The sequence below is a fragment of the Medicago sativa genome, chromosome 7, assembly GCF_051527215.1.
Source record: "Medicago sativa cultivar Bolivia chromosome 7, Bolivia_mono, whole genome shotgun sequence".
Classification (NCBI taxonomy): Eukaryota; Viridiplantae; Streptophyta; class Magnoliopsida; order Fabales; family Fabaceae; genus Medicago; species Medicago sativa.
Window position 1 is genome coordinate 49,241,386 of NC_140755.1, and position 22,788 is coordinate 49,264,173.

Here is a 22,788-nt window from a genome sequence, read left to right on the forward strand (position 1 = left end):
ATGAAACCCACTGCCGTCCGTTTGCTTCAACGGTTAGTTCGGGTGACGGGTTATTCGGATGCCGGTTTGGTCGGACGGTTTGCACGGTGTTATACCCTAATTTTGGACCTAAAAATACTAGCTCCATTCTTCTTTTCTTGCATTTCAAGTCATTTGATATGTCTCTGATCAATTACATCTTTCTCTGCATTTTATTTCAATATTACTTGCAAAGTTCACATAGAAAGGTATTTTAGTCATTTCCTATGTTAAAATTTCTTTCAGTCTTTTAAAAATTGTTTGAGTCCTTTCAAATAGTTTGAATAAGTCTTCATTTCAATTCTATGTCAGAATCCATTTCAAAAATTGTATTTGAAGTCATTTTGAGTCAGTTTAGCCCCTAGGGGGCATTTTAGTCTTTTCATGTGTCAAAACTCTGTTCAAATTTTGAAAATTGTCTCTGAGTCTATCAAATTGGTTTAAATAAACTCTTGCTTCAATTCTCTGTTAAAAATCATCTTAAAATTGTATCTGAGTCATTTTTAGTCGTTTTAGCCCCTAGGGGCATTTTGGTCATTTCACACAAAATTTTGGCAGAGAGAGGTTACTTTAAAGTACCTCATTTAGGTAATTGGTTCGTTTTAGTCCGTTTTGTCATTTTTAATCGTTTCACTTTACGTTCATTTCAAATTACATTTTTTAAATTCAATTTTATTATTTTTTGCATTTTAGTCCTTTTGTGTCATTTTGCATTTTGGTCCTTGTCTTTTATTATTTTGCAGATTAGTCCTTTTGGTCCAAATTTACAGTCCAGTCCACATGTCAATTTTTCTTTAGTCCACAAGTGTTTGTTACAAAGTTATGCCACGTGGCAGTGTCCTATTGGTCCAGATTGCACAAGTGGCAGCCTATAAAAGGCCACTTCATCAGTCAAGGTCAAGACAACCATTCACTTTCTGCCAAATCACCAAAAACAGATTCACCAATTCTCTCTCTTCTTTTCTCAGATCAAAAAACACAAAAATGGATGAATATTGTTGAAGATCACCAAGAACTTCAACAACTTCATCTTCAACATTCATAACCGTAACACATAACACATTCCAAAAGTTCTAGAATTCATCACCGAATCAACAAATCCTCAAGAACATTCAACAAATCTTCGAAAGATTCTCAGAGATCATCAACATCAAGATTCGTCCCCTTTTTCAAACCCTAATTTTCCAGAAGATCAATTCCACCATAAACAAACACAATTAACCATAAAATTACAACAAATTTGCAGAGATTCTTAGAGATTCGTTACGAATCATCATCACAGAACCTTTCACTTCGCAATTCAAGCGTAGAATTCCACGCGATCACGAAGGTTTTCACATCTCGAAGAAGAAGAGGGAAAGAATCGAACGGTACCAGATTCAAACGAATTCACAGGGAAGAATCACAAAACGAAGAAGAAAAAGAGAACTGATTCACTTTCGGATTCGACCTCGCTCACTAGAAGCAGCAAGAACGAACCTCGTGAAGCTCTCCTTCCTCCATCTTTCGGCAAGTTCAACGAGGTAAATACTACTCTCTCTTCTTCCCTTTCAATTCAAGTCCAAACATTCGTAGATATGTACATGTTCCATTCATGGAAGACATGTGAGAGTATAGATCGGCCTAGATCCATTGATCTTGGAGTAATTTTTTCCAAAAAGTTTAAAAAAACGAAAAATCCGTGAAGAACTTTGTAGATCTACGCCAATCTATTGATTATCTTCGAAAATAGGTTTTAATTTCGAAAAGAGGAGAGAAATAGCGTTTTAAAAATGTAAAGAATGTTCAGATCGGAGCATTTTGGAGCTCCGACGCGGCGGCGCCACCACCGGCCACCGCGTCGGAGAAAGAAGGCCTCGTCGGAGAAGAGAGAGTCATTTGCAGACTCTCTCTCTCTAGTTTTCGTTTTTAGTGAGAGAAAGGGAGTGGGGAAATGAGCAATGGACCGGTTCAAGGCCTTATATAGGCCAATGAACCGGTTCAACCCGTTTGTCCAAACCCTAACCCGGTCCAGTCTCTCCTTAAGCCCACTATGCCATGCTTGTATACGTTTGCTTTGCACACCCCTCTCCCCTGTGAGTTTGTGATAATTTTTTGCTATTTTCACCCCCTGCGCATGAATTTGCTATGATAAAATTCCCAAAAAAAATTTCTATTGATTTTCTTGATGATTTTTGATTGTTTCTTGATATTTCTTGCATGATAAATATTGGAAAAATATGTGGAAAATATTTTGTCTTTTTTAATGCATTTCTTGCAAATTTTGTTGAAAAACCTTGTCAAACTTGCTAAAAATGTGGTGAGTTCTAGTACATTTGTTTTGGGATGATCAAGACTTGATTCCTTGTGACTTTTGTGCAAGTTGAAAATTGATGGGAAAATACATGGGAAATTGTGTGTGTTTGTGTTGTTTTTTACCATATTTTGTGAAACTTTTTTGCACATTTTAATTCCAATATTTTGGCCCATGATAATTGGTGCTTAAAGAGTAATTTTGAGGCATTGTTTGTTGTTGATCTGGAATATTTGGTGCTGTTTGTGATGTGTGATATTACTTTCTTGTGTTGTGAATTGTTTGAACATTACTATGTGCAAAATTAGTGCAGAATAGGTCTAAAGTATGCCAAAACTTTGGAAGCTTGATGTGGCCTCACAATTTTCATGTCATATGCTGAAATAAAATCCTTTGGAAATTTGCAAAGGATATGAAAATTATAGGTCGTGATCTTGCTTTCATATCATGGTAAATTTTAGGCATGTTTTTGCCACCTTTTAGTGCTAATTCTCATTGATTTGCTTAATATTTTCTTGCCTATCTCTTCTATCATTTTGTGCCTTATATTACTAACCATTTTGTTCATCATTTCATAAGCATCCCCATCTCATCTCATATTCACCTTTATCTTCTTGCAATTTAATTTCATGCAAAAATTAGAATGTAAAACTTAGGAAATTTTGTAATATTTTTCTTATGCAATTTAAATTCTTGCAAGACCATAGCATGTAAACTAGGGCATGATGTAATATGGACAATGGACTCTAACGATGTACACCGACACAAGCACCGACACATGCACACACATCACATAGATGACTTTAGATATATGCTTAGGTTATGCATGTTTAGATGTATGTTTAGGATTGTATGTTTAGATGAATGTTTAGGCTTTACACTTAGAAAAATCAATTTTCCAAAAAAATATGAACAACATCACTCAAATCTTTTTCATAATAAACCTTGGGATCAAAATCCCATTGATTTTCCTTTTATTTTCTTAAACAAATTTTAATGAATTTTAATCATACTTTGACTTTCATTTTGCAAAATAACTAATTCCACCTCGCCTTTTTCCAATCTTATGCCCTTGAGGCCTCTTCTCCTCATTCTTCAAATTCCAATTTTCAAACTTAAAATCAACCAACAAAAACAAAAAACATCTTTTGGAAGAGAACTACGGTGGATTTGATCCCTTAAACGGGTACGTAGGCAAGGAATCAAAATTCCTTCAATTCAATTAAAATAAAAAATTCAAACATCTTCTTCTCCCTCCAATTCTTCACTTAGTAAACTCTTAGGTGTAAATATCATTTTTCAAATAGCATTTAAAAATAAAGCGCGCGCGTAGAAAGTAATGACGGTTCCTATAGGATACTATAGTCGTTATGGGTGCCTAACACCTTCCCGTAGCGAAAACAACTCCCGGACCTCGATTCTCAAGGGTTTTGCTTACTTTTTCCCTTCCCAAGAAAAAATAAGATATCACCGGTTAAAAAGGTTCAAACGTAATCGATGTTTGACACCCGAAAACCAAGATAAAACAGCTGGCGACTTCACTGGGGAGATTCGAGAGTTACGCCTAGTCTTTATTTCCACGCTTGCGCTTTGTTCTTACTTGTTTCTTTTACTTGCTTCCTTATGTGAATAAATGTTTAAATTCTTGCAAACGTGTGGGGTGAGAATATCAAAAGTCCTACACCCGGGCTGAGTGAACTTAGGATTTAGGAGGGATATAATCGACAATTCATTCCGGGGGTTGCCTCGTGTTTTGGATTATGCGATCAATCCCACATAGCTAAGGCATTTTGGAGGTGATGTTGTCGGCGCGTGTTGTCGCGTTTAGGCACTTTACTTCTAATTGTTCTATGACGCTATGGACCGTAGATAACCGAACCCATCCATGGCCATTTTCTAGGATGTAGTGTGGAAGCTAAACCGAGTGTTGTCTCGAGTTTTAGTTGTCACGCGATACTACACTCAAGCTAGACCTTCTTATGTATAATCATGGAGCGAGTGTTGTCTCGTGACACCGTGATGTACGTCGGAGAGGTTGCAACTTGGGAACCTTTTTAGAACCCGGTTACTATTATCCTAAAACCCTAGATTTACCGGACACCGTGTCCACCCATGACTCCTCGACTTTGAACTTCAACCCACCATGTCTTCTCCGAACTTGAACATAATCATGCATACATGCATAAACTTTTTCCATGCATTGTTATCGAAGGGCTTAGACAAATTGAATTTGTAAACATTGTAGGAATGGGGAAGACTAAGTCCTACCAGTTCAAGGAAGTGGATTTGGCTAGTTTGAGAGATTTGGCACTCAAGATCGAGGATCCGACTGGTTTCTGACATCGTTACGGGGCTTTACTTACTATTCTCCAGACTAATGTGGATGAGAAGCTTGTGCACACTCTAGTGCAATTCTATGATCGGGACTATCGGTGCTTCACTTTTCCGGACTTTCAGTTGGTGCCTACTTTAGAGGCTTATTCTTGCTTGATGGGTCTATCTATTGCTAAGGGGGTACCTTTCTCAGGACTTGAAAATCCTCCTACTCCATTGGTTATTGCTAAGGATCTCTATCTCAAGACCACCGATGTCTCCAAGAATCTTATCACTAAGGCTCGTATCTGAGGGTTCACTTCAAAGTATCTACTTGAGAAAGCCAACCTCAAGACCACTTGTCAGGACACTCTTGAAGCTATTCTTGCACTCCTCATCTATGGGCTTATTCTCTTTCCAAATCTTGATGACTTCGTGTACATGAATGCTATTATGATCTTCCACTCCAAGAATCCGGTTCCTACCTTGCTAGCTGACACATACCATGCTATTCACAATCGACCCGGCAAGGGTCGTGGATACGTTCTTTGTTGTGTGCCTCTCCTCTATAGGTGGTTTATTTCGCACCTTCACGAGTCTTTCCACGACAATCCGGAGAATTGGTCTATTTCACAGAGAATTATGGCTCTCACTCCTAATGAAATGGTTTGGCTCACTCCCACTTCTAGAGTCAAGGAAATTATCTTTGGTGGTGGAAAGTTTCTTAATGTACCTCTTCTTGGTACCCGGGGTGGAATCAACTATAACCCGGAGCTCGCCTTGCGACAATTTGGTTTCCCGATGAAAGAAAAGCCCATCAATCTTGCTACATCTCCCTACTTCTTCCACTATTCCAATGCTCCCACGGGAATAAGAGAAGATTTCATGGAAGCTTGGTCCAAGCTTCGGAAGAAAGAGGTGAAGCATATGGGTGTAAGGTCCGGTGTTGCTCATGAGGCCTATACGCAGTGGGTGATAAACCAAGCTGAGGAGATTGGTATGCCTTACCCCTCTATGAGATATGTGTCTGCATCTATTCCTACCATGCCTTTGCCTCTACTTCCACCTACTCAGGAGATGTATCAGGAGCATCTAGCTATGGAGAGTCGGGAGAAGCATCAGTGGAGGACTAGATACTATGAGGCTGAGAATTTGATCATGACTTTGGATGGAAAGGATGAGCAGAAGACTCATGAGGTGATGACACTGAAGAAAGAGTTGGCTAAATCTAGGAAAGAGATTGAAGAAAAAGATAGGTTGCTTATGAGAGACTCTAAGAGGGCAAGGGGTGCCCGTGACTTCTATGCACGTTACTGCAGCTATGAGTCTGAGTCTGAGGATGATGCTTCCATTTCCTATGCTTGAGGATTTCCATTTCCTGTTGTTATTCCCAGTTGTTATTACTGCTTTACATTTCAAAGTCTATCCCTTGGCCTAGCATTTCAAAGGGAATCGTCTTGTAAAACTATATGTCGGTTGTTTGTTTCTCGTTTATGTTAATTGTTGTTTAGTAGTGTTTACAAACTTCTAATTTGTCTAAAACCTTTCGATAACACAAAAAGAGTCCTTTTGCATATACATTAACACATCTCATGCATCATATGCATTCATTGGTCACAAAAGACTTCTCTCGTGCTCATTGCCTCCTGGTTTTGTCCGCCGCAGTCTGAAAGGTGACTCGTGTTCGCAAGGTTTACCAACCAGATAGAGTTCATCAAACAAGATTTCACAAGAGAAGAATCATGGCTAACTTTGAAGAAGAAAATGCTCAGCTCCGTACCGAATTGGCTGCTATGAAAGAAGACTTGGCTAAGGCTCATGACGCTATGTCCACCATGATGGCTGCACAAGAATAACCAGCCACATCTGTTCCAGCTTCTACTGAAGGGATTCCCTCTATCCCACTGTCTACTGTGGCTTCCGATGCTCGTTTTGTTATGCCCAATGGACGTCCTTATGGGCTCTCAGCGTTCTATTCTCCTAATACTGCTGCTGGTGTCTCTGGTTTTGCTGGTCAAGGACAGATCCCCGTATCCACCTCTATGCCTCAAGTGACTACTGTTGTTACCGATCCTATTGTCCACACTGTGCAACAGGCGATTGATGTCGATACTCCGCGTGGACAAGACCCTGTAATGGAGGCTATGAAACAACATTTAAGAGAATTGGCTGGAAAACTCCGTGAGGTCAAAGCTAGCCGTGGAAACAATGTCTCTGCTAAGGCTCGTGATCTATGCTTGGTATCCCGATTTGAGATTCCTAAGAAGTTCAAGGTGCCAGATTTTGACAAATACAATGGATCTTCCTGTCCACACAGCCATGTCATTCGGTACGTCCGGAAGATGGCCAATTATGCAGATAATGATGCACTGATGATACACTGCTTCCAGGACAGCCTAGTAGAAGATGCGGCAGATTGGTACACTGGTTTGAGCAAAGACAATATCCATACTTTTGAGGAACTTGCTGCTGCTTTTGAAAGTCATTATGAGTTCAATACCCGCTTGAAGCCAAATAGGGACTCTCTTAAGTCCTTGTCTCAGAAGTCAGATGAAACCTTCCGTGAATATGCTCAGAGGTGGAGAGGGGCAGCTGCCCGTGTTTCTCCTCGACTCGATGAGGAAGAATTAACACAGACATTCCTGAAAACTCTGAAGAAGGAATATAAGGAAAGAATGATAGTCTCTGCTCCAAACAACTTCTCCGACATGGTTACTATGGGAACTCGTCTAGAGGAGGCTGTCAGAGAATGTATCATTGTTCTTGAAAAGGGTGAATCTTCAGCCAGCGCACCAAAGAAGTATGGTAATGGCCACCATAAGAGGAAAGAATCCGAAGTAGGGATGGTATCTGGTAATCAGTCTACACCTGTTAATGATACTCAATTACCTCTGCCCTATCAATACATGCAATACTCTCAACATCCTTTCTTCCTGCCATTCTATCAGCAATATCCTCTGCCACCGGGTCAACCACCAGTGCCCGTTAATGCAATTGCTCAGCAAGTACAACACCAGCCTCCTACTCAACAGCAGCAGCAGCAACAACAGGGTCCTCAGCCCAAGACTTATTTTCCACCAATACCTATGCAGTATGCTGAGCTGCTCCCAACTTTACTTGCTAAGGGACACTGTGTCACTAGACCAGGCAAGCCTCTGCCTACTCCTTTGCCTCCTAGGTTCCGACAAGATCTCACATGTGAATTCCATCAGGGCGCTCAAGGCCACGATGTTGAGGGTTGCTATGCTCTGAAATATATTGTGAAAGACTTGATAGAAAAAGGACGGTTGACTTTTGAAAATAGTGTTCCTCATGTTCTTGACAATCCACTTCCAAACCATGCTGCTGTTAACATGATCGAGGCTTTCGAAATAATCCCCGTTCCTCAAGAGGATCCCATGTTGGATGTCCGCAATGTTGTTACTCCCTTGGTACCGCTACATGTTAAACTTTGCCAGGCTTCTTTATTCAAACACAATCATGCTTCTTGCTCAGAATGTCTTCAAAATCCTATGGGTTGTTGTGTGGTGCAAGATGATATACAGAGCCTAATGGATGACAAACACTTGATTGCCAGTGATGTTTGTGTGATTGTGCCAGTGTTTCATGATTCTCCTGTTAAAACTGCATCTCAGACAAGGAATGTTGAGCCCTTAGTGATCAGGTTACCTGGTCCGATATCTTATGCTTCTACAAAAGCAATCCCTTACAAGTACAATACAACCATGATTGAGAATGGAGCAGAAGTGCCTCTGGTATCTCCAGCTACAGTTGATAATGTTGCGGGAGAAATCATAGCTCTGAGAAGCGGGAAAGTCCGTTCACCCTTGTTCCAAAAGAAGGTGGTTACACCTATTGCTACAATAACTCCACCGGTTGCTCCTCCTGTTGCCAAGAACCCCGACCCATCAGGCCAATCTATTGACAAGTCTAATCTGGACGAAATTCTGAGACTTATCAAAAAGAGCGATTATAAAATTGTTGACCAGCTGCTGCAAACTCCGTCAAAGATATCTATTTTGTCTCTGCTCTTGAGCTCAGAAGCTCACAGGAAAGTATTAATGAAGGTACTTGAGCAGGCCTATGTTGATCATGAAGTCTCTGTGGATCATTTCGATGGAATAGTGGGTAACATTACTGCTTGCAATAACTTGGAGTTTGGTGATGATGAACTCCCCGAAGCAGGGAAACACCACAACTTGGCTCTGCATATCTCAGTACACTGCAAGTCTGACATGATATCCAATGTGTTGGTGGACACTGGATCATCCTTAAATGTAATGCCCGAATCTACACTAAGACAGTTGAGTCATCATGGAATTTCTCTGAGAGGAAGCAGCTATTTAGTTAAGGCTTTCGACGGATCTCGCAAAGATGTTCTTGGGGAGGTAGATTTGCCAATTACCATTGGTCCTGAGACATTTCAGATTACTTTCCAGGTCATGGACATCAATGCTTCTTACAGTTGTCTCCTCGGAAGACCGTGGATTCACGACGCTGGGGCAGTAACTTCTACTTTGCATCAGAAACTCAAGTTTGTGAGGAATGGTAAGATTGTCACTGTGCATGGTGAAGAAGCATATCTGGTTAGCCAAGTGTCATCTTTCTCTTGTGTTGAAGCAGGGTCCGCTGAAGGGACATCATTTCAAGGCTTGACTGTTGAAGGTGCAGAACCCCGAAGAGCTAGTGCTGCTATGGCCTCATTGAAAGATGCCCAGAAGGCTGTTCAAGAAGGACAAGCTACCGACTGGGGCAAAGTGATTCAGATTTTGGAAAACAAGCGCAAAGAGGGCCTTGGATTTTCCCTGCCCTCAGGCGCTTCAACAGGAACTTTCTACAGTGCTGGGTTTATCAATGTTATTGCTGAAGATGCTGCTGAAAGTGGTTACGTGCCTACATTTGTTGTACCAGGAGGCACTGTGAGAAATTGGGAAGCCACTGATGTTCCTTTAGTCATGCATGCTTCCATGTAATGTGTCTTGGTGCTCATGTTTTCTTTGTTTTCAAAATAACAATCCTTCCGCTCTGCCCAAGGCGAAAGTGATATCATTGTAAGGGCATGTTTGTTTCGGCATTGCTGTTATCAATAAAAGTTGTCGTCTTTCTCGCGACTCTTTGTTTTTTTACTTTTTAGTGCCTTTTTCTTGGAAATAATGGTAATGCCAGAAAAAACCAAAACATCTATATTTTCTTATTAATTTCAAAATTCTGCATGAAAAACTTTTTCTAAAATCATCCCAATCATATTATGCAGATTGAACCATAATAAACTCGTTGAACACAGTGACCCTATGGTTCCTCCAAATTTTGAATTCCCTGTATATGAAGCTGAAGATGAGGAAGATAATGAAGGGATACCGTATGAGATCACTCGACTGCTTGAGCAAGAAAGAAGAGCCATTCAGCCTCACCAGGAAGAGATTGAGCTTATCAACCTGGGTACTGAAGAGAACAAGCGAGAGAATAAGATTGGTGCTGCACTCGAGCCAGAAGTGAAAAAGAAGATTACTCAGCTTCTCCATGATTATCCAGATGTCTTTGCATGGTCCTATGAAGATATGCCGGGTCTAGACCCCAAGATTGTGGAACATCGGATACCAATAAGACCTGAATGTCCTCCCGTCAAACAGAAATTGAGAAAGTCTCGTCCAGACATGGCTCTTAAGATCAAGGCTGAGGTGCAGAAGCAAATTGATGCGGGTTTCCTCATGACAGCTGAATATCCTGAGTGGATTGCCAACATTGTACCAGTACCGAAGAAAGATGGAAAAGTTCGAATGTGTGTTGATTATAGAGATCTGAACAAAGCCAGTCCAAAAGATAACTTCCCATTGCCTCATATTGATGTACTTGTTGACAGTACTGCTCAATCCAAAGTGTTCTCCTTTATGGATGGTTTCTCTGGTTATAATCAGATACGAATGTCTCCTGAAGATAGGGAAAAGACGTCCTTCATCACTCCGTGGGGAACGTTCTGTTATAAAGTGATGACGTTTGGCTTAAGAAATGCTGGTGCTACCTATCAAAGGGGTATGACAACTCTGTTTCATGATATGATTCACAAAGAGATTGAAGTATACGTTGATGACATGATTGTGAAGTCAAGTGATGAGGAGCAGCATGTTGTGTATTTGAAAAAGATGTTTGAAAGATTGAGAAAGTACAAGCTGCGGTTGAATCCTAACAAGTGTACATTTGGTGTAAGATCTGGAAAGTTGCTAGGCTTCATTGTCAGTCAAAGAGGCATTGAAGTTGATCCTGACAAAGTCCGAGCCATCAGAGAGATGCTGGCCCCTCAAACTGAAAAGCAAGTCAGAGGTTTCCTCGGACGTCTGAATTATATTTCAAGATTCATATCTCACATGACTACTACCTGTGGACCAATTTTCAAATTGCTCAGAAAGAATCAGCCTGTTGTATGGAATGATGAATGCCAGGAAGCTTTTGATAGCATTAAAGAATACCTGTTGGAACCACCTATCCTTGTCCCACCAGTGGAAGGAAGGCCTTTGATTATGTATCTGTCAGTGTTAGATGATTCAGTGGGGTCAACAAGACGAGACTGGAAAGAAAGAACATGATATCTACTATCTGGGCAAGAAGTTCACTGACTGTGAGACTCGGTATACAACGCTTGAAAAGACTTGTTGTGTTTTAGCCTGGGCTGCCAAACGCCTGCGTCATTATATGGTGAACCATACAACTTGGTTGATTTCCCGAATGGATCCAATCAAGTACATCTTTGAGAAGCCTGTTGTTACTGGAAAGATCGCACGTTGGCAAATGTTGTTGTCCGAATATGATATTTTGTACAAAGCTCAGAAAGCAATCAAAGGAAGTATCCTTGCTGAGCATCTTGCTTGTCAGCCTCTTGATGATTACCAGCCAATTAAATTTGATTTCCCTGATGAAGAGATTATGTATCTGAAAGCGAAAGACTGTGAAGAACCACTGATCAATGAAGGGCCGGATCCCAATAGCAAGTGGGGATTGGTGTTTGATGGTGCTGTTAATGCTTATGGTAAAGGGATTGGAGCCATCATTGTAACTCCGCAGGGGCACCATATTCCTTTTACTGCTTGAATAACTTTTGAATTCACAAACAATATAGCTGAATATGAAGCATGCATCCTGGGCATTGAAGAAGCTATGGACCCGAGAATTAAGCACCTTGACATCTATGGAGATTCTGCACTTGTTATTAATCAGATAAAGGGTGAATGGGAGACTCATCATGAGAAGCTGATCCCTTACCGTGACTATGCAAGACGTCTGTTGACATACTTTACTAAGGTTGAGCTGCACCACATCCCTCGGGATGAAAACCAGATGGCCGATGCTCTTGCTACTTTGTCTTCTATGTTTCATGTGAACCATTGGAATGACGTGCCCGTAATCAAAGTGCAGCATCTTGATAGATCCACTCATGTGTTTACTATTGAAAATATGCCAGATCAGGCTAATGAAGATGTGAATGACAAAAAGCCTTGGTATTACAACATCAAACAATTCTTGCAAAGTCATGAATATCCACCTGGTGTCTCCAACAGGGATAAAAAGACATTGAGACGATGGGCTAGCAAATTCCTTCTGGACGGAGAAATCCTATACAAGAGGAACTATGACATGGTCTTGTTGAGGTGTGTTGACAAACAAGAAGCTGAGAAATTGATGCATGATGTACATGATGGTACTTTTGGAACCCATGCTTCGGGCCACACCATGTCAAGAAAACTGTTAAGAGCTGGCTATTACTGGATAACTATGGAGCGTGACTGCCACAAACATGCCAAGAGATGCCACAAATGTCAAGATTCATGTGCCTCCACATGCTCTCAATGTTATGACTTCCCCATGGCCTTTCTCTATGTGGGGCATTGACATGATCTGAAGAATTGAACCAAAAGCTTCCAACGGACATCGTTTCATTCTAGTGGCAATTGACTATTTCACCAAGTGGGTTGAGGCTGCCTCCTATGCAAATGTGACCAAGCAAGTGGTGGTAAAGTTTATCAAGAATAACATCATCTGTCGATATGGTGTTCCTAACAAGATCATCATTGACAACGGTTCCAATCTGAACAATAGCATGATGCAAGCTTTATGTGAAGAATTCAAGATTGAACATCACAACTCTTCTCCTTATAGACCTCAGATGAATGGTGCAGTTGAGGCTGCTAACAAGAACATCAAGAAGATTGTTCAGAAGATGGTCACTACTTACAAAGACTGGCATGAAATGCTACCTTTTGCCTTGCATGGTTACCGTACTACAGTGCGTAGTTCAACCGGGGTAACTCCTTTCTCTCTTGTGTATGGCATGGAAGCAGTTCTCCCTCTGGAAGTGGAGATTCCATCTCTTCGAGTGATTATGGAAACAAAATTAACTGAGGCTGAATGGTGTCAAAGTCGGTACGATCAATTGAATCTGATTGAAGAGAAACGTATGGATGCTATGGCTCATGGACAGTTGTATCAAGTGCGAATGAAGAATGCTTTTGACAAGAAAGTCCGACCTCGAGAATTCAAGGAAGGCGAACTTGTATTGAAGAGAAGGATAAGTCAACAACCCGACCCAAGGGGCAAGTGGACACCTAACTATGAAGGTCCTTATGTTGTCAAGAAGGCTTTCTCTAGTGGTGCTTTGATTCTCACACACATGGATGGTGTTGAGCTTCCAAACCCTGTTAACGCCGATATAGTCAAGAAATACTTTGTCTAAAAAAGAAAAGAACAGCGTGGTAGGTCGAAAACCCGAAAGGGCGGCCTAGGCAAAAATGCGCTTCCTGGTGGATCGAAAACCCGAAAGGGCGATCCTGGCAAAAGTTAGGGACAAAAAAAATGAATATGAATAAAGCTCGCTGAGATTGTACGCAACTTAGGAAAGAATGAGCGCCTCGATGAGCCGAAAACCCGAAAGGGCGGTTCATGCAAAAATGAGGTTGACAATAAAAGACAAGTAACTATATCTGGCAAATCACCATCACCCCTTGGGGGCATCTGTAACTGTCAATGATCGTCTTCATCAGAAGCTTCTGTACTTGTGAATTCAAAATTTCTATGAAATGTAGCTGTCATCGTGTTCAATATATCACCAACCAATAAAATTACCATTTTCCAAGCTTTGTAAATCCGTGGAGTTATGCCTTTGGCTAATTTTCACTCTTCTACATCAATTTGAGCCTGTGCTATTGTTTAAAACTTTATCTTTCTTTCTATTTTTCAATGCTATATACAAAATATTTCCTTTCTATTTGATGATGTCAATGTCTGAAACAAACATTTTTGAAAATTGAAACATCTTTTCCTGTCTATTTTGAAAGCAAACCTGAGCAATAGGGTACATTTCAATGAAACATGCATGAATAAATGAGTGTCACTGTCTATTTCAATACGTGTTACAAGCAGGTTACTCCCCAGGATGATCTGTGGTCAATGGCAAGAATGAAAAAAACAAAATGAAAATGAAAAAAATTGAAAAATGCAAATGAAAAGCTCGCAACCCGAAAGGGCGGCTTAGGCAAAAATGAGCACCCCGCTGATTGACAACCTATGAAGGCAATTCAGGCAAAAATGGGGCAATGAAAAGAATTTTACTCCCCGGTGAATCGAAAACCCGAAAGGGCGGTTCAGGCAAAAATGGGATTGAAAAATGAAAGAATGAAATATTGAAAAGCATTGACCACAGATGCAAGTATCCAATGTTTACCCAGCACTGACACGCCTAACAACGGCGACCCGTACCAAAGAATCTTCCAAGGATCCCTCCTCTACAAGTTCATATTGCCCTCAGCCATGGTTTTAATACGTCTCTCAACGACGGTCTCTCCAAAGAGGATTTCTGTGTGAATATGTTGCAGCACGAGCCACTACGTGCCCAATCTTCCAATGCTTTGTCTATCTCTGTGAAACTTCCTTGTAAAACTACAAACCAATCATGCATTTCAAGCATTCATACATGCATAATCATGCATTTTATGTGCTCATACATTCAATAATCTTTTTATCCCATACATACATGTTGCATTTCCAATCTTCATTGTCAAATTCAATCCAATTCCAAATTTCAATCCAATCTCAATTTCAATTCAATCCAAACTTCAACTGTCAAACTCAATTTCAATCTCCAATTTCAATCCAATCACAATTTCAATTTCAACTGTCAGATTCAACTCAATTTCAACTTTCAATCCGATTTCAACTGTCAAATTCAATTCAATTTCAACTGTCAAATTCAATTCAATTTCAACTGTCAAATTCAATTCAATTTCAACCTTCAATCCAATTTCAATGTCAATTTAACTCAATTCAATTCCAATCTCCAATTCAATTCAATTTCAACTCTCAATTCAATGTCTATGTCTATGTCTCCGATCAATCTCAATTTTCAATCTCTCTTTCAATCTCAAACTTTCAATTCAATGTCTTTGTCAATATTAATCAACTCTCAATTTGCTCTTGGGCCAACAATAAGGGTCATGTCTATTTTCAAATCAAGTCAATATCAACCTACTCTCAATTTGTATCTTTCCAAATCAAACTTCCAATACATATCTTGTTATCGGTCAAGTGGCTAGTTCGATCCAAAGAACAACTTGTACCTGCTTATATACCTATACTTCCGGACAAACAACAAGTTCGATCCAAAGAACAGTTTGTACCAAGCTAATGCTTTGGCATCAGTCAAACGACAAGTTCGATCCAAAGAACAGTTTGCACCTACCCACATGATGTGGTGATGATCCAACGGCAAGTTCGATCCAAAGAACAGTTTGTATCTACCCTTTTGTCTATATCTCCAGCCAAACAGCCAGTTCGATCCAAAGAACAGTTTGTGCCTGTCTATCTGTTTGTACCTTCAATCAAGTGTCAAGTTCGATCCAAAGAACAGCTTGTATCTGCCTATATGCCTATGTTTCCGGTCAAGTGCCAAGTTCGATCCCAAGAACAGCTTGCATCTATCTCTTGTTTTGTATTCCTTGGTCAAGTGGCTAGTTCGATCCAAAGAACAGCTTGTACCTTATTTTCTATCCCCTGGTTTGTCTACCCTGTCAATGTCCACCTGGATCCCCAGTGACATGGCATGCTCCATAGACTCCAGTTGTTTGTCTTGCATTCATAATCAAAATACTGCATGACATCCATGATTGTGAAAACCCGAGAGCGTATTTTTATGTCCAAAAACAGTGCAAATGTTAATATTTAAGTATCTTCGTCCTGTCAACTCAAAGACTGCGTCTCTTGACTCTCCGGACAAAGAAACTTAAATAGGGGCAGCTGTTATACCCTAATTTTGGACCTAAAAATACTAGCTCCATTCTTCTTTTCTTGCATTTCAAGTCATTTGATATGTCTCTAATCAATTACATCTTTCTCTGCATTTTATTTCAATATTACTTGCAAAGTTCACATAGAAGGGTATTTTAGTCATTTCCTATGTTAAAATTTCTTTCAGTCTTTTAAAAATTGTTTGAGTCCTTTCAAATAGTTTGAATAAGTCTTCATTTCAATTCTATGTCAGAATCCATTTCAAAAATTGTATTTGAAGTCATTTTGAGTCAGTTTAGCCCCTAGGGGGCATTTTAGTCTTTTCATGTGTCAAAACTCTGTTCAAATTTTGAAAATTGTCTCTGAGTCTATCAAATTGGTTTAAATAAACTCTTGCTTCAATTCTCTGTTAAAAATCATCTTAAAATTGCATCTGAGTCATTTTTAGTCGTTTTAGCCCCTAGGGGCATTTTGGTCATTTCACACAAAATTTTGGCAGAGAGAGGTTACTTTAAAGTACCTCATTTAGGTAATTGGTTCGTTTTAGTCCGTTTTGTCATTTTTAATCGTTTCACTTTACGTTCATTTCAAATTACATTTTTTAAATTCAATTTTATTATTTTTTGCATTTTAGTCCTTTTGTGTCATTTTGCATTTTGGTCCTTGTCTTTTATTATTTTGCAGATTAGTCCTTTTGGTCCAAATTTACAGTCCAGTCCACATGTCAATTTTGCATTAGTCCACAAGAGTTTGTTACAAAGTTATGCCACGTGGCAGTGTCCTATTGGTCCAGATTGCACAAATGGCAGCCTATAAAAGGCCACTTCATCAGTCAAGGTCAAGACAACCATTCACTTCCTGCCAAATCACCAAAAACAGATTCACCAATTCTCTCTCTTCTTTTCTCAGATCAAAAAACACAAAAATGGATGAATATTGTTGAAGATCACCAAGAACTTCAACAACTTCATCTTCAACATTCATAACCGTAACACATAACACATTCCAAAAGTTCTAGAATTCATCACCGAATCAACAAATCCTCAAGAACATTCAACAAATCTTCGAAAGATTCTCAGAGATCATCAACATCAAGATTCGTCCCCTTTTTCAAACCCTAATTTTCCAGAAAATCAATTCCACCATAAACAAACACAATTAACCATAAAATTACAACAAATTTGCAGAGATTCTCAGAGATTCGTTACGAATCATCATCACAGAACCTTTCACTTCGCAATTCAAGCGTAGAATTCCACGCGATCACGAAGGTTTTCACATCTCGAAGAAGAAGAGGGAAAGAATCGAACGGTACCAGATTCAAACGAATTCACAGGGAAGAATCACAAAACGAAGAAGAAAAAGAGAACTGATTCACTTTCGGATTCGACCTCGCTCACTAGAAGCAGCAAGAACGAACCTCGTGAAGCTCTCCTTCCTCTATCTTTCGGCAAGTTCAACGAGGTAAATACTACTCTCTCTTCTTCCCTTTCAATTCAAGTCCAAACATTCGTAGATATGTACATGTTCCATTCATGGAAGACATGTGAGAGTATAGATCGGCCTAGATCCATTGATCTTGGAGTAATTTTTTCCAAAAAGTTCAAAAAAACGAAAAATCCGTGAAGAACTTTGTAGATCTACGCCAATCTATTGATTATCTTCGAAAATAGGTTTTAATTTCGAAAAGAGGAGAGAAATAGCGTTTTAAAAATGTAAAGAATGTTCAGATCGGAGCATTTTGGAGCTCCGACGCGGCGGCGCCACCACCGGCCACCGCGTCGGAGAAAGAAGGCCTCGTCGGAGAAGAGAGAGTCATTTGCAGACTCTCTCTCTCTCTAGTTTTCGTTTTTAGTGAGAGAAAGGGAGTGGGGAAATGAGCAATGGACCGGTTCAAGGCCTTATATAGGCCAATGAACCGGTTCAACCCGTTTGTCCAAACCCTAACCCGGTCCAGTCTCTCCTTAAGCCCACTATGCCATGCCTGTATACGTTTGCTTTGCACACCCCTCTCCCCTGTGAGTTTGTGATATTTTTTTGCTATTTTCACCCCCTGCGCATGAATTTGCTATGATAAAATTCCCAAAAAAATTTCTATTGATTTTCTTGATGATTTTTTATTGTTTCTTGATATTTCTTGCATGATAAATATTGGAAAAATATGTGGAAAATATTTTGCCTTTTTTAATGCATTTCTTGCAAATTTTGTTGAAAAACCTTGTCAAACTTGCTAAAAATGTGGTGAGTTCTAGTACATTTGTTTTGGGATGATCAAGACTTGATTCCTTGTGACTTTTGTGCAAGTTGAAAATTGATGGGAAAATACATGGGAAATTGTGTGTGTTTGTGTTGTTTTTTACCATATTTTGTGAAACTTTTTTGCACATTTTAATTCCAATATTTTGGCCCATGATAATTGGTGCTTAAAGAGTAATTTTGAGGCATTGTTTGTTGTTGATCTGGAATATTTGGTGCTGTTTGTGATGTGTGATATTACTTTCTTGTGTTGTGAATTGTTTGAACATTACTATGTGCAAAATTAGTGCAAAATAGGTCTAAAGTATGCCAAAACTTTGGAAGCTTGATGTGGCCTCACAATTTTCATGTCATATGCTGAAATAAAATCCTTTGGAAATTTGCAAAGGATATGAAAATTATAGGTCGTGATCTTGCTTTCATATCATGGTAAATTTTAGGCATGTTTTTGCCACCTTTTAGTGCTAATTCTCGTTGATTTGCTTAATATTTTCTTGCCTATCTCTTCTATCATTTTGTGCCTTATATTACTAACCATTTTGTTCATCATTTCATAAGCATCCCCATCTCATCTCATATTCACCTTTATCTTCTTGCAATTTAATTTCATGCAAAAATTAGAATGTAAAACTTAGGAAATTTTGTAATATTTTTCTTATGCAATTTAAATTCTTGCAAGACCATAGCATGTAAACTAGGGCATGATGTAATATGGACAATGGACTCTAACGATGTACACCGACACAAGCACCGACACATGCACACACATCACATAGATGACTTTAGATATATGCTTAGGTTATGCATGTTTAGATGTATGTTTAGGATTGTATGTTTAGATGAATGTTTAGGCTTTACACTTAGAAAAATCAATTTTCCAAAAAAATATGAACAACATCACTCAAATCTTTTTCATAATAAACCTTGGGATCAAAATCCATTGATTTTCCTTTTATTTTCTTAAACAAATTTTAATGAATTTTAATCATACTTTGACTTTCATTTTGCAAAATAACTAATTCCACCTCGCCTTTTTCCAATCTTATGCCCTTGAGGCCTCTTCTCCTCATTCTTCAAATTCCAATTTTCAAACTTAAAATCAACCAACAAAAACAAAAAACATCTTTTGGAAGAGAACTACGGTGGATTTGATCCCTTAAACGGGTACGTAGGCAAGGAATCAAAATTCCTTCAATTCAATTAAAATAAAAAATTCAAACATCTTCTTCTCCCTCCAATTCTTCACTTAGTAAACTCTTAGGTGTAAATATCATTTTTCAAATAGAATTTAAAAATAAAGCGCGCGCGTAGAAAGTAAAGACGGTTCCTATAGGATACTATAGTCGTTATGGGTGCCTAACACCTTCCCGTAGCGAAAACAACTCCCGGACCTCGATTCTCAAGGGTTTTGCTTACTTTTTCCCTTCCCAAGAAAAAATAAGATATCACCGGTTAAAAAGGTTCAAACGTAATCGATGTTTGACACCCGAAAACCAAGATAAAACACACGGTTTCAAGAGATGAAGGAGAGTAGTGCAAGAAGATAAATTTTCGAGATCAAAGAAATTCAAGATTGTAAACTGTAATCTACTCTCAAAAGAAACCAGAAGCTTGAATATAAGAAAATATTTGTAGCAAACAATTTCAATATTCATTATTCACGAGCTTAAGAAGAGAAAGGTTGTGTATGTGTGTATCATGGTGAACTCATCCAAGTTGTAGTTCATTGTGAATATGGAGTAGTACAAGAGAAAAGAGAGAGAAGTGAGGTGGTGTGCTATTTTTTGTTTCTGAAAAAAGGTGGGGTTGTGTCTTGAAAGTAGAAGAAAGATAAGGTAGCCACTAGGTTGGTGGAATAGACACGTGAAGGGTTAAGATATGTCTAGAAAAATTAAATATTACCTCACTTTGTGGGTCTCAAGGCAAAAAAAGTGGTTGCGGTTATCCCGGATTTTTCGGTTTATGGGTGGATCCGGTTATTTTGTCCAGCCCTATCCTCCTCCCCCCTTTGACAGAAGTGTGATTCTTTGATTAATTGGAGGTCTTTGGGTGGACTTGAAGAAGTACTTATGTAGATGGTGACGTTGCGGTAGACTGTTGCATTTTGGACCACATATTTGGTAAATTCATGCTCACTTTGGTTGCCTCCATAATTTATAAAAGAGAACATCTGTAGATGTGATGAAATGCATTGAGGGACAAGTTATGGGTGCGGCCAATTTTAATCATCATTACTTAATAATCCATAGCCTCCTCCGGTCTTAAGAATGGTGAGACTTTGAAGAGAGGGTGTGATAGGGCCAAACCGCAAGTGCACGGCCTATCGAAGTAATAGTAGTAAGTAGAGTTATCGTTCCACTAGGGAGTTGGTCAATCCAATTAGCCTTTAGAAATTGATTAGAAGAGAAAGAAATAAGGAGTGGGAGAGTGCAGTTTTTGAAGGTAAATAACAATAATATTAAAAAGCCTCGGGATCATTGGTTCATCGTAATAACGAATCTTTTCATAAGCAAGCCTTAAACTTATAATTAAACGTTAATCCTAATTACTAAGGACAAGTTTCTCTTTAGCATATCACAGCTCCTCTCGAAGTCAGTGAGTGTATCCCTCCAACAACCACACCTATTCTCATGGGTGATTGCCTTTGGGACCCTTGAAGATCGAAACTTTATGTGTCCCAAGGTTTGCTAGACTATTCTCATGTTTCGCAAACCTTGTCTAAATTCACTTGTTCGGATATCAAAGCTCCGCGTTCGCTTTATGAATTGATATCTGTGATGATGAATTAACCATTATCAAACCCTCCGCGTTCGCTTCCACAGTTTGATAATAATTAATTCATGTTAAAACGGTGAATTTAGATTAGGAATTAGGGTAACAATTAATTAGGGTTTAAGACTTGGCTTGATCCGGATTACGTCATTAGACTTATCCAACGATCCCAAGACAAAGAAGTCTACTCACTCATGGTCATCGTAGACATGGAGAGAATGCGATAAAAGTAAATTGCAAAAGAAGAAAGTAAAACGAAATAAAGACTTTATTGAAATAGCAATTGAAATAACAAAGTAAAAGATGATTGTTTATGGTGGAGAGCTACTCTATTTATAGCTTACATCTGACTTAGAAACTAAGCAACTAGAAGGATAAAACAGTAAAGCTGCAACAGGGTAACTTGGGCTTGAAGAAAAGCAGCAAAACAGGTCCTGGAGACGGGCACGGCCGTGCCACATGTTGGCACGGGCCGTGCCAAGCTTCTGAGTTTGGGGGAACTTATTTTTGTCCCGTATCTTCGTATTCTTGCGCTGTATTTGCTCCAGTCCTCTTTCTTTTGCTCCAAGGCACCTTCCACCATATATTTATTCCTAAAATAAAATAAAAGACAATTTGAAGTAAAATATTCTAAACTAAAATAAAATGCAATAAAATAAAATCAAATCTAAAATAAAACTAAACTAAATAAGGCAATAAATAATACTATCTATGACTCATCAAACTCCCCCACACTTGAATCTTTGCTTGTCCTCAAGCAAAAGGCAACAAACATAGTAGCAACTAAAGATTGATTATGGCAATATTAAGAACAATGTGTCTCAAAAGAAAGGCTTTGCTTCAAGTACACTAATTACAACTTCAAACACTTCTCATGAACCTATTCTACCCAACATCAAGTCTCAAGTGAGTGTGTGTGTGCAGTCCAACCCTTTTCTTGCTCCTGTATAAGACAGATATTATGAGGAACAGGTTCTATCCCTAGTGCTAAAGTAACCGAGAAAAGTCCTTTCTTCATTTCATATAAGAGTGATGGGAATTTAAGTTAAATTAGATTAGATTAACAATTAAGCACAAGGGGTTGCAGATGCTTAGGGGCTATCTATCCTCGTAGGAAGTCTTCTCGGATGTAATTGTCCTTTCCCCCTAGATTCAAAATCACCCTAAGCAGTGCTGCAAAATTATTATTTGTTTCGTCTCCACGTAGGAAGTCTTTTTGGATGTAATTGTCCTTTCCCCCTAGCATTGATGAATTTGTTTCACATTAAGTTCAAATTAGGGAGTCACCACCACAATTAGGAAGTTAGGATGTAATTGTCCTTTCCCCCACATGTTGGTGCCATTCTCCCGCCCCATTTAACATTTAACAAATTAATAAGAATATAACAATTAAGAACAATTTGATTAATTTTCCCACACAAACTTATACTACTTTTACTCTTAAGACTTTAAAGGGTCTAAGTTAACACTAAAGATAGAACGTGTTCCTTAAAATACCTATTCATACATTTACTCAAGGATTGCAACCGGGTGCTTTTCTCATTGGAGAAATTTTCACATTAAAACAAGATATGGGTATAGCAAGAACACAAGAAACACTAGAAACTACTTTCATGTACAAGAAGCAACCTAAGGAAAAGACAAAACAAAAATTTTCATGCCATATTTACATTAAAAACAAGCTACTTTAGTTATGCCTCTTGCTATAAAAACAAAACAAAAGAATAAAGTTCAAGGGAGTTTGGGAACACTACGACTCTAGACACTTTATTAGCCCCCCCCCCCCCCCCCCCCCCCCCCCCCCCACACACACACACTTAGGGGAAGCATTGTCCTCAATGATTCAAAAGAAAAAGAAATTAAAAGAG

General features: G+C 39.1%; 1 pseudogene; it reads left to right on the forward strand.

Moving 5' to 3' along the window:
- LOC146906420 (FBD-associated F-box protein At4g10400-like) overlaps window positions 1-22,788 on the forward strand; it is a 41,565-nt pseudogene continuing 18,777 nt past the window's right edge.